The 12,417-nt window shown below is 52.2% G+C and overlaps 1 protein-coding gene across 8 annotated transcripts in view; it reads left to right on the top strand.

Moving 5' to 3' along the window:
- The window catches only part of B3GNTL1 (UDP-GlcNAc:betaGal beta-1,3-N-acetylglucosaminyltransferase like 1), a 98,398-nt gene that overhangs the window by 55,373 nt on the left and 30,608 nt on the right, over nucleotides 1–12,417 (top strand). The gene's annotated exons all lie outside the window — the stretch shown is intronic.

The following is a 12,417-nucleotide window of genomic DNA, read 5'->3' as shown; positions in this document are numbered from 1 at the left end:
CCAAGGCAGGGTGCACTGGAGCAGGGCAGTCTGAGGGAGAGAGTGTCTGGGTGGCACAGAAACCACCTGTGAGGGTGGGGTGGCCCAGAGAGGAGGCAGGAAGAGGTACTCTGGTCCCAGCTCTGGGTCTGCCAGATGCTGGAATCACTGGGTTTTGCTTTTAAATACTGTTGCCTCACACACACACACACACACACACACAGAAGGTGCTTTTGCTTTTAGATTTTCTTGTCACATTTTGAGAACATTCCATGAATGGATATTTACACACACCAGTCGTTAAAGGCCCAGAGAAGCTAATTTGTGTTTTAGTTGCTCCTAAAGCTGAACAGGCAGGAGAAGGAGCCAGTGTTTGGGTCCTGTGTGGCCTGCATGCTCCACTCAAGTGATGCAGGGGCCTGGAGGCAGGAGCTCACGGATGTTTGCACGGAGGTGCCTGCAGAGGCTTGGCAGTGGGCTGGGGGCAGTGGAGTCCACACTGTGAGTGTCTGGAGGCTTCCTGGCTGGAACGGAGAGTGTCCCCTCGCATGTGGAGTGTGCAGGGGCTGCTGTTCCGAGCCTGGCAGTGCACATGGCCTTCTCCCCTCCAGCTGGTAAGGGCCTAAGGGCATGGCACAGCTCGAAGCAGCAAAAGTCCATGATGCAGAGTCGCTGAAACCATGGAGGTCTGGTTGCAGACTTACAGGGTGTGTAAGCATCACTACACGTGTGGAGAAGCAGCGGGAGGTCTGTGGTCCCTGCTGCCACGCTTGGCCTGGTCCTTCCCTCCACAGAGAGGGGCCGGGCCTGCAGGGCTCACGATTCTGGGAGGTGCTGCCTTTTTACAGACATGTTGTCAGGATACCCACTTGGGTTTGCTTTTTTTTTTTTTTTTCTCAACTAACTCTGAAGAGCTAGCAAGGGCTTTCCTGTTCCTAACTGGGGATTAAAATGTCATATTCAACGTGAAAGCTTCTGGCCTTCAGTCAGCCCAGAACTCCCCCCAATTTGGGGCACCCAGAGGCTCCTTGCACAGGGCCAGGCTCGGCGTGGCACCAGCAAGGGGTCTCTGGAAATACCCCCCTCACTCCCGAATATTGGTGCACTGGCAGCTGAGTGTGCCATCACCCCAGCGGGAGAGACTACTGACGCTCCTGTGTCTGCCTGTGTGTGACTTTCTGGTAGAATGTGAGTCAGGCAGGAACTATGTAGCTAAACACCGAGGGTATGATTTAAACGCAGTGGGCACATTTTCAGCCGGAAATTCGAGTTCTGATTGGAGGGCTAAGAAGACTTAAGTATTAAACATCATAGAAATAACTAAGAGTCCTCTTAAGTAGTGTTTTTCTTTACCAAGTTAGGGGAAATTAAAGTCTGAGGTTTCTCAAGACAAAAAGAAGCTATGTGTTCTCTGAACCATTTCTCAGATCCTGCTCATCATGTAAACTGACCCATGTGTGAGGTGGGAGCAGCATGATTTGGTATTTGGTGTTCGCTTTACGCCTTCAACGAGATGCTGCTCCCAAGGGACCTGCCTCTCCTGAATCAGGGAGATCAAAGGGGGGGCCAGACCAGACCCCACTGTGCCCCGAGGCCATGCCCGGGGCCCTGGTCCTGCCCGGGCCTCCCACCAGTCCACCTGGCAAAGCTAAGAGACACTAGCCTTGGGCCGATTTGGAAGACAGTGGGGGGTGGGGGTTAGGGGTGCTCTCCTGTCCTGGGGCGGCTGGTTCCCAGCTTTTCCTTTTTCATGTGAGCAGCATCGACAGCAAGACGGTTAGACTCACTTGGCTTGTGCAAAAAGACCACGTTTCACTTACTCATCTACCTCAGTGTGTCTTTCCCGTGAAAGTGTGTCTGTCCTTCATGGCACAATGAATTGACCCAATTCTAATCAATTAGCATTCACGAAACTTAAAAACATAATTTGAAACAGACTAACCTGTACTGTTTTTCTTCATTTTCTCATTTAAAAGGAGCATCACCAACCCGTGTCCGCAGTACAGATCCATGTAAACTGGCAACTTTCAACATGTTAGAGAAGTTAGCGAGTTCTCTAAAACATACTGCTAGGGATAAAGGAAACTTTCTACTAATGTCTGTTTCTATTAAACCCAGAAGCCACAGATTTTGGATTTAACATTAAAGTTTATTCTTGTTGCTATGTGGGTGTTACAGTGTCAGAATACTGGAACATTTGTTATCTGTGTAAAGATAGTCTTCCAACAAATTAGAAATAAGGATAATAAACCACAGGAATCTGGAAATGAGTCACACAAAACTCTGCTCTGTTTCTCTGAGAAGAATTCATATCACTTCCTGGTAAGATACCACTAATGAGGTCTGTGAATTTCATTAGATGGTTCATTTTCTTTAACTCACAGGCTTTTCCTTTCTAAATAAAAACTAATCTCGTTTTAAGTCTATAATCCTTAGTTTTGTCTTGTTTGAGTACCAACAGCATCTAAAAGGATCAGTCTGTACATATAGGTTCCTCATGGGCCTCTCTTGAGGTTAGACTCTACTCAGGACAAAGATGGCCAGAGCCCTTGGTGTTTTGTTTCCGTGTGTATGCTCCCGGAGGCACACTGGAATAGGTTTTTACCTTTTAAGACCTACATGGGATTTATTTTTGCAAAGTGCACTTGGCGTTGGTGGCAAAACAAGGGAAGAAACCAAAAGCAAACCCCCAGGTCCCCGGAACAGCAGCATCCAAGCCTCACCTGGAAACCCCTTCTTTTGACAAAATTCTAAGAAACTGGATTATCTGATTTTTCAGTCGGTGACACATCAGAACCAGAAGAAAGGGTGACAGCTTGACAGGGAAGGAGACATAATCGAAAAGGAATCCGAGAGTGAGAGCCAGGAGCTCCTGGGACCTCCTCACTGCAGCTGCGCTTCCCCGGAATGCCGCCCCCTCCCCTTGCCTGAGTGCGCGCCTTCCCCGGGCGCCGCCCCCTCCCCTTGCCTGTTGTCCTCGTCCCGTGACCTGTGCGCGCCTCCCCCCCCCCCCCACCTGTGGTCGTTCGGTACCGGTCCTGGTGCGCTCTCTGTCCGCCGGGGATTCCTCGGAGGGAAGGGGGCCTGGGCGGGGGCCGGGGGCTCTGCGTGGACCGCCAGGTGCGGGAGGCTGCCCGGCCACACACCTGCCGCTCGGGGACCTTGTGCGGCTCAGGTGTCCAGTCCCCTCGGCCACCCGCTGGTGCGCGCAGCTCGCGCGCCCTCTGCCGGGGCCTGTGCCCGAGCTTCAACTAGGCGCAGTGACCTAACCCGCAGAGTATGTTAGGCCTCTTGGATCTGTTGCATTTGGTTCCAAGAATTCTAAATTTGTTGCGGGCCTGCCTCGGGAATTTTCTGTACCTCATTCAAACACAGCCTGTTCCAGGCGTAAGTAATCAAAGAAGCAATTGTTCCTTAAATTGAAGCCAGCGCGCCACTCATTACCAGTTAGACCAGGGACTGGCTCGGGGGGCCAGATCTGTTCTGCTGCCCCTTTTTGTAAGTAAAGTTTTGTGGGCACACCGCCATGCCCACGGTTGTGGCTGTTTCATAAACGGCAGTGCTTAGTACCTGTGACACAGAGCTAGGCCGGAGAAGCCTGGAAGTTAGTATCTGGCACTTTACAGGGAAGGCTTGCCTACCTCGGGTTCGGCAGCAGTGTGGTTAATTTGCCAGCACCTGGCTGTAACGTCGGCGGCGTTGGTCAGCCTTCTCTGTGCCGGCAAGTGGCCTGAGACGCTAAGGAACCTCTCAGGGACTCAGCCCTGGGGCAGGTGGTAGCGTTAGCACCACTTCTCACAAGGGGGCTTGAGGCCTGACAGCGTGGGCAGGGCCGGGCATGCTGGCTTGTTTTCACCACCTTGGCAACCACCCCTGACACTTGTCTGCAAACAGCAATAATCCTTGAGAACGTTTCAGCTGCGTGCCCTTCTTGGGATGCATCCTCTCTCTTTCACAAGAAACAGGCCCAGCAGCTCAGTGGCTGGTTCATTCTGTCTTCTTGCTCTCTCTGCATGGTACCCAGCTGCCCTGGAGCGGTGGCTCCCGCCCCGCAGGCTGCAGTCGGGTGGGGCCGAGGGCGTGTGTATCCACATGTTCCCAGAGCCCGCACCTTGAGAACCAGAGAGAGAGGACAGGGCAGTGGTCATTGCCTCCTGCCACCCTCACCCCTAGGTGCTGGCCTCAGGGAGCTCTGAACGTCTGCTACAGTAACCTGTGATGTGCATTCAAGTTGTGTGGCATGGCTGGAAATATTTCCTAAGAAAACGCTTTCCCTCGAAATTTTAAAATTTCATGACTTTCTCCCACCCCTCACCTGCCCTTTAAAAACAACAAGTTTACTCAGCAAACCTGGTTCTCCTCTCCATGTGCCTTAACTTATGTAATTTTAATGACATGGCCAAGCAGGCGTTGTGCGTCAGCAGATAAATGTGGTCACCTGCCATCCTGTTCTCTGGCCCCTGACGCTATGGTAACTAGCTAAGGCAATGTGCACTGTAGTAAATACAGAATCGTAAAAAGTGGAAAAGAAAAGCCATAGCGGGGTCTGTTGTGAGTCCTTTATTTGTTTAAACTTTTTTTTTTCAACATTTATTTATTTTTGGGACAGAGAGAGACAGATCATGAGCGGGGGAGGGGCAGAGAGAGAGGGAGACACAGAATCGGAAACAGGCTCCAGGCTCCGAGCCATTAGCCCAGAGCCTGACGCGGGGCTTGAACTCACGGACCGTGAGATCGTGACCTGGCTGAAGTCGGACGCTTAACCAACTGCGCCACCCAGGCGCCCCTGTTGTGAGTCCTTTAAATGATTCGAGGAGCTAGCCTGCAGGGAGCCAGTGTCCTCCAGGCTCGAATATGGAGGTGCCCAGAAGGAGATGAATCTACCAAGGTAAAAGCCTTCCCTCCGGAGGAAAGAGAAACATGCCAGTCGAAGTCACCCCTCTCCCCGTCCTGCAGGTTCGTGCTGTTTGTTCTTATCTTGGGCCTTCTCGTGAAGAAGGAAACTTCCTTGGGTGTCATCTGTGTGTTTTCAAATGGCTCTTTCCTGTTTGCAGCTTAGTGGAGGTAAAGCATGAACCATAAACTGTTTCGTTGAGTCAGGTGTGGTCCAACCTGGAGAATTATGGCAGGCAGGGGCCCTTGAAAGAAATGGGAGGTGCTCAGTAGATGTTAGTCTGCTCTTGCATGGTCAGACCGCTCGAACCGGGTAGAAGGCTGGCGTCCTGTGTTCTCAAGTGTTTCTGAACGTTGACTGAAAGCTAAGACAAAATGCAGCCTCTCAGAGGTGGGTTGTGGGAGATGTTACTTTGACAAGTAACCAATGGCAGTTGGATGCAAAAGCAAAGAGCTCGATGAGCCAATTTGTCCTTTGAGTTTTGAAAACAATTGGCTTGTTCTGATGGGACTGAAATGGCCACCAGACTTGTGCCTTCTTTGTTCTTTCTGTTCCGTCACCTTTCAGGCAGAATGAAGGGTTGTGGAGAGGAGTTCCTGTCAGGTTTGCCTAGTGTGGCCCCGAGCCCTGGACACCCTCCGTGCACACGAGGGCCCCCTCCCAGGCTCCTGAGGAGAACAAGATGGTTTCCTTGAGTCAGTCCTGCCCCTGGACCCCTGGGCCTCCCAGTGTGCCCCCTCGGTCTGCAGCCCACAGCCCCCCATGGGCCTCGCAGAGATCACACTGAAGAAATGATGCAGTACACAAGGCAAGGACTCATTTTGTTAGCGTTTTCCCTACCCCCCTCCCTAGCAGCCCAGTGTCCAGAGTTCACGTGAGCCCAGCACAGGGATGTTTCCTGGCTCCGACCGCACTGATGGTCATGCTGAGTGTTGCTGGTTTTTTTAAACAACACAGATTTATTCATGGCGTACAGCTCTGGGGGTCAGAGGTCCAGTGTCAAGGTGTGGGCAGGGCTATTTCCTTCCGTTTCCAGATCTGGGGCTGCCGTTTGACTCTGACTGTTTCCATGGTCACCTCTCCTCCCCTCTCTTTAAGGAAATCATTTTAAATTGTGGTCAAACATATGTCACACAGCTTGGCACTTCAGACAGGCCATAGTTCAGGCCCTTCCAGAAACTGTCCCCGCCCAACGTGGACTCTCCCAGCCCCCGGAAACTTCCATCTGCTTTCTGTCTCTAAGAATTTGCCTCTTCCAGAGATTTCCTGTGAGTGGGGGTCATACAATATTTGTCCTTTTGTTTTTGAGTTATTCACATAACGATGTTTTCAGGTCTATCCATGTTATAAAGTGTCTGAATTTTCTTCCTTTTTATAGTTGAGTAATATTCCATTGTGTGAAAGTAGTGTCTATACCACGTTCTGTTTATCCATTTGTATTCTGATAGACACTGTTATTTCCACCCTTTGGCTGCTGTGAACATTGTGCCACGTTGTCTGAGTCCCAGTTTCGATTCTGTTGGGCAGACCCAGGAGTGGAATCATGGGCTCTCATGACAATTCCATGTGTAACGTTTTGAGGAACTTCCAAACTTTTCCACAGCTGCTGCCCCATTTTACATTCCCACCAGCAGGGTGTAAGGGTTCCAGTTTTCTGCTTCCTGTCAACACTTGCTACTTTCTGGTTCGTATCCCATCTAATGAGCGTGAAGTGGTATCTCATGGCGTCTACGACTGGTGATGGGAACATCTCTCAAGTCCTCATTGGCTATCATGTGTCTTTTTTGGGAAATATGTTTTCAAGTCTTTTGATCATTTTTAAAATTGGGTTACTTGTCTTTCGTTGAATTCTAGGAGCTCTTTATATATTCTGGACACTAGACCCTTATCAGGTGTGTGATTTGCAGGTACTTCCTTTCATTCTGTGAGGCATCTGTTCACTCTCTTCATAGGATCCTTTGAAGCAGAAAAGCTTTTAATTTTGATGAAGTCCAACTTACGTATTTTCTTAGGTTACACATGCTTTTGGTGTCCCATCAGGAAACCCTTGCTTAATCCAAGGTCACAAAATGTTTCCTTCTAAGAGTGTTACAGTTTCGGCTCTTCCATTTGGATCTTTCATCCATTTTGTGTTCATTTTTGTAGATGGTATTGGGGAAAGGTCCAACTTCATCATTTCATGTGGACACCCAGCTTTCTCAACAGTGAACGGTCTTGGCAGCCTCACTGAAAATCGGACCATTTTCCAGGGTTTGTTTCTGGACTCTGTTCTGTCTGCGTGTCAACACCACATCGTAGCTTTGTGCTAAGTTCTGAAATTTGCTTTTTCATGGGAAGTGTGAGTCCACCAACTCTGTCTTTGCTTTTCAAGACTGTTCTGGCTGGGCGCCTGGGTGGCCTAGTCGGTTAAGCATCTGACTTTGGCTCAGGTCATGACCTCACGGTTCATGGGTTCAAGCCCTGCAGTGGGTTCTGTGCTGACACCTCAGAGCCTGGAGCCTGCTTCGGATTCCGTGTCTCCTCCTTTCACTGCCCCTCCCTAGCTGCACTCTGTCTCTCCCTGTCTCTCAGGGAGAACATTTAAATAATAATAAGTAATAATAAAGATTGTTCTATTTTGAGTCCCTTTAAATTCCATGACTTTTACAATGGGGGTTTTCTTTCCTACAGAAACCCTGTAGGGATTTCCATAGGAGGGTGTTGACTCTGTAGGTCACTTTGGGCAGTGTTGTTACTGCCCCAGAGGCCTGATCCCACTCCCCTCAGGGCTCTGACTCCAACCTGCACACATAGACGCTTGGGAATGTAGAGGCTGGCATACTGTGGGCACAGCTTTGTTAAGATTTTAAAGAAGTTCTTTATTTAACCTGTTGGAATCACAGTTTTTCTGTATAGGGAAGAAAGTCACCACAATAAATATTTTCTTTGGGAAAATATGATTATATGTAATACTTTCTAATAAGATATATACTTACACCACCTTTCTGCCCAAGGCTTCCCAACCTCACTGAAGGGCTGGTGTGGGATTAGCCTGGTCAGTTTGGGAGTGGTGTAGACATGTCAGACCAGCAGAAGCGGGTGAGATCCCTCCTGGCCTTGTGCCTAGTCAGGGCTCCTCTTTGGTTCAGCCCAGCTGCTCACAACTCACAGAGAACATGAAGCTTGTTGGCAGGCCCCACATGTCTCTGGGCCCTGGGCTGGAGGCCTCACCTCGTCCCTGCCCTCACAGGTGGACACCTGGCCTCACCATCGCCTGCTCCCCACTCTCCCCCGGGCCTGGCGAGGGCTCCCCTCCTGAGCACAGTCTGCTGTGCTGTGGTGGTGGGGCATCTGCCGGGTGTAGATTTCAGACCATTCACCACTGCTTCCAAGCCCTGTTGAGCAAAACCCCACCTTTGGCGGGGGGTCATTATGTTTTATACTACTTGAATCAGATACTTTTTTTTTTATAATTTTTCTTTAATGTTTATTTTTGAGAGAGAGAGCGTGGGCAGGAGAGGGGAGGAGAGAGAGCGAGACACAGAATCCGAAGCAGGCTCCAGGCTCCGAGCTGTCAGCACAGAGCCTGATGCGACACTCGAACTCACGAACGGGGAGATCATGACCTGAGCTGAAGTTGGACACTTAACCGACTGAGCCACCCAGGTGCCCCGAATCAGATACCTCTTTAAGAGAAAAACGTTTAATGATTTAGGATAAATATATTAAATGAAAACAATCGTGACTTAGTCAAGGCTGTGTTGTCTGGACTCTGTCGTGTTAGGGAAAGCCTTCTAATCTGGCCTTTGTTTTTAATTCTGCCTTTGACTGATTGTTTAAAAATCTCCAATCCTGGGATGTTCATCAGAAAAAGTGCTTGGTAGAGGGTTGCATTCACTTCACTGGGAGGGACCGTTAGGAGGAGGCCTCCACAGTCCCCAAACCTGTGCTCAGGCTCCAAGTCAGAGCCGCCTTCCCTGGAGGGCACAGCCCAGCCACAGGGCACCCAAAACCTCCCTGGATGTGGTGAAGATGTAACTCAGGCTGAGTTGTTTTGGGACAGGATGCCAGTTCCGGGGAGGGGTGATGATGGGGAGTGTAGCCCCAGACCCGGGAGCCCCTCAGTCTGCCTGCACCCCCGCCCCTAAACAAAGGTCATAGGTGAGGAGGGCCTGGGAGTGATGGGTGGGATGGGAGGCATCTCTGTCTTTGTCCCTTGCAGGATGAGAAATACCACCAAACACTTGGGAGACCACTGTCTTGTTCCAATAGGATTGGGGGTGGGAGGGGTCAGTGAGACGGAGAAGGTGTGACACTTTAAGAAATGCCTGGAAAGAAGCAGCCCTGAAAAATTACAGGTGTCCTGCCCTCGACAATTCATACAACCTGAAATGATCCATATCTGTTAGGTGTTAAGGAAATCTCTCTGTGTCGCTGGAGGTCGTGATGTGTGAGACACGGGAAGTTTGTCTCCCTGGGCTTTAGGGCGCATTCAGAGAAAACACCCTTTCTTCCCTCCCCCAAGGGGAGGTTGGAAAGATGAAAATGGAGGTCAAAGCACAGAGAAAACCATTCTGCAAAACACCAGGAGAAAATAAGGCGTAAATCAGAGCCACCAGGGAGAGTGCAGGGCAGGACTCCTGAGCCCAGCCTGCTGGCTTCCCCCTTGTTCTCGGGCACATGTGACCGGTGGGGGGGGGGGGCGGACCCCGGACCCCGGACCCCAGTGAGAGACCCCAGAGAAGGATAGTACAAGGCCTGTTCTTAGCACAAGCCTGGTGGGATGGGGACATGGATGCCTCTGCCTGCACTCTCAGGTTCCCTTGGGTGGCAATGACCAGAGCGCTTCCGGACCATTGCTTTCCTACCACAGGGGCATTGCGTGTGCCTCTGGGTCAGTCCCTCTGCCCCTGCCCAGCCAATAGGCTGTTCCTGTGGCTTGTGCACATACCTGCTGAACATTCTCAGGATGCTTGGTTAGGGCAATGCGGGACAGGTGCGCCCTGCTGGCTGTGGGTGGGTGTGCACACCAGGGCTGAAGGCAAGCCGCAGGATGCTCTGGGGTGGGGGGGCTGAGAATGAGGAGCAGGACCCACTGCCCATGTCAGAGGTGACCTGGTGACCTGGGACTCTGTGTCTCCCTCTCCCTCCCTGCACCCCCCCCCGCTCCCTGTCCCTCTCAAAAATAAACATTACAAAAAGAAAAACGAAATTTCCAGGATACTCTTGTCGCCCAGCTGCACAAGCGACTGCCAACGCCTTTGGCCCTCAGAGTGTGGGGCTGCAGAGCCGACAGGACTGGGGGAGCCAGCAGGTCTGGGAGCCGCCCCTAGACTGTGGAAAAGACCCCTGTGTGCAGCTGGGAGGAACCGGTCCTGGGTCACCCTGCGGTGGCCTGAAAACTCTTGAAATGCATGGAATTGGTAGCATTTGGAGGCAGTTTTACTAGGACTCCCTTCTCTCTTATACGGGTCCCCAGGAAGGCTGTGCACACATGTGCAGACACGCACCTGGCCCACACGGTTCCAGATCCACTGTGTACGTGCGGACTAGCTGGGTCTTATCCCCCCAGAGCATTCGCACTCAAACGTCTCTGTCCCTCTCTCTCAGACACGCACGCACCGCCACACACACCCTGCCCTGTGAAGGGCAGACCACCGCCTGGCGCCGGCCCGGCGTGGGCACCTTGGCTCACTGCGCACATGGACGGGCTCACCGGTGTGTGCGTGTGGCACACGTGCCTTCCGCAGCTGTCACCTCCTCAGGCTGCGCCAGAGGGCACGACCCAGAAGGGGTCTTTGCCCACACGAGGAGTTTGGGCTCTGATGAGAAGCAGCTGTTGCGGAGTGGGGGCCCTGCGCCCGCAGCCTGGGAGGCAGTGAGGTGCACACAGTCTCTCCGTGGGCCCCGCACTGTCTGTGCTGTCCCTCACACATGGCTTACACCCCAGGGGTCACGTGCATCCTGCAGCCAAAGCGACCCCCGCTCAAATAGCCAGGTTGGCAGAGATGTTCTGAAGTCTGAACCACTGTTTTCTGGAACTCACTTCCTCCAGGTGGAGCATGGGGGTTTGGTTTGGCTGCAGACATTTCTGGAAGTCAGTGAAGTGGGGTCACTGAACCCCACCCCTCCATGCACCCACAAACTGCCTCTGGGGGCCACTGGCCTTCACCCCTTCTGTGGTTCTGGAAGGTGAATAAACACAAGGGGCCTGGTCAGGGGCATTGAGTCCACAGGCACAAAAGAGTGTTAGCGTCACAGCTGGCAGAGCTGAGCGCCCTGCACGGCTTTCCTGCAGCAGCCACGTCCCCGCGTGGGGCTGCCCTGCCCTCCGTGCGAAGGGCTCCCCGCCGTCCCTGTGAGCCTTGTCATGGCAGGCCCAGCATGGCCACACAGCACAGGGACAGCCTCTGAGCTCTCCTGGTGTAGAGACAGGTCTGTCCTCCCAGCCTGAGCCCAGAAGCTGGCAGGCAGATCACACACCCAAGTGGGAGTGTTTGTTGTCAGTGGCTGGTGGTAAGTGTCTCAGACCCGGACTGTGCTTGGGAAGTGGGTTCTGGAAGCATCCCAAGGGAAGGGCGTGTGTGCAGGCCAGGACCTAGCCAGCACAGGGGCCAGAATTCCGGTGCTCATGACAGCTCACAGGGCTGGTTGGGGTCATGTGGAGAGGTAGAGGATGTCCGGTGTGAGAGCACGGCTCCAGGAGTATTCGAGGCTGCCTGGTGGGTGCAGGCAGGAAGGCCATGGCCATGTGGGTAGAGGGACGGGGTAGGAGGGAGAAGCTGCTGTGGTGCCTGGGGCCTACATGGTCATCCAGGGGACGGTGGCCCAGGGAACCCACGAGGAGCCGTGAGTCCAAGGTGTCGTTTTTCAGTAGATCCATCACGTGGTCCGCACATAGGCACCCTCGGTGCAGGCTGCAGATGTCTTAGCACACTCCAGAAGGTTCCCTCAGAAAGGACCACTGTGCCCCAGCGGCCCTGCCCCTGGGCGATGGTGAGCCCACTGTGTCCGCACCAGCGCCCATGTCCTGGAGTTCCTCTTCATTTCCTGCAAGGGGCAGTCTCAGCCGCTACCCTCGCACCTCCTTGAAGCAGCTGAGCAAGCCTCTTTCTTACTGTGGTTCTGCCGTCTCACGGAGTTGTGAGATTTCTTTTGGACCCTGGAAACACGTCCCTTGTGAGATCTGTGTGCCTGATGGACGCGTGCGAGCGTTTCCTCTTGGTCCCTGGTGGCCCCTTTGTTTTTGTATCACATCTTTCAAAGAGGTGACGTTTTCAGTTTTGATGAAATCCAGTCTATTAATATCTCCTTTTTATTTTGCAAAATTGTGCCCTGTTTTATAAAACTTGACTATCCTCCGGTCACAAGTGTGTTCTTGTGTGTTTCTTCTACAGGTTTAGGATTCTAGCACCTGTGTTTAGTTAGGTCTGTCATATACTTTGAGGTAGATTTTGTGTGTGGTGTGAGATAAGGGTTGGTCTGTTGGTCTTAGATCCTGGGACCTTTTGCTAAACTTCTTGTGTTGTGTCCCAGCCTTTGTGGATACTCTTTTCTCTGTGTTT

This window comes from Lynx rufus, unplaced genomic scaffold (assembly GCF_022079265.1).
Source record: "Lynx rufus isolate CCGP_SWC_20201006 ecotype Redwood Valley unplaced genomic scaffold, mLynRuf1.p SCAF_37, whole genome shotgun sequence".
NCBI lineage: Eukaryota > Metazoa > Chordata > Mammalia > Carnivora > Felidae > Lynx > Lynx rufus.
The sequence above is the reverse complement of the archived record's forward strand: the minus strand, read 5'-3'. Positions and strand labels throughout refer to the sequence as shown.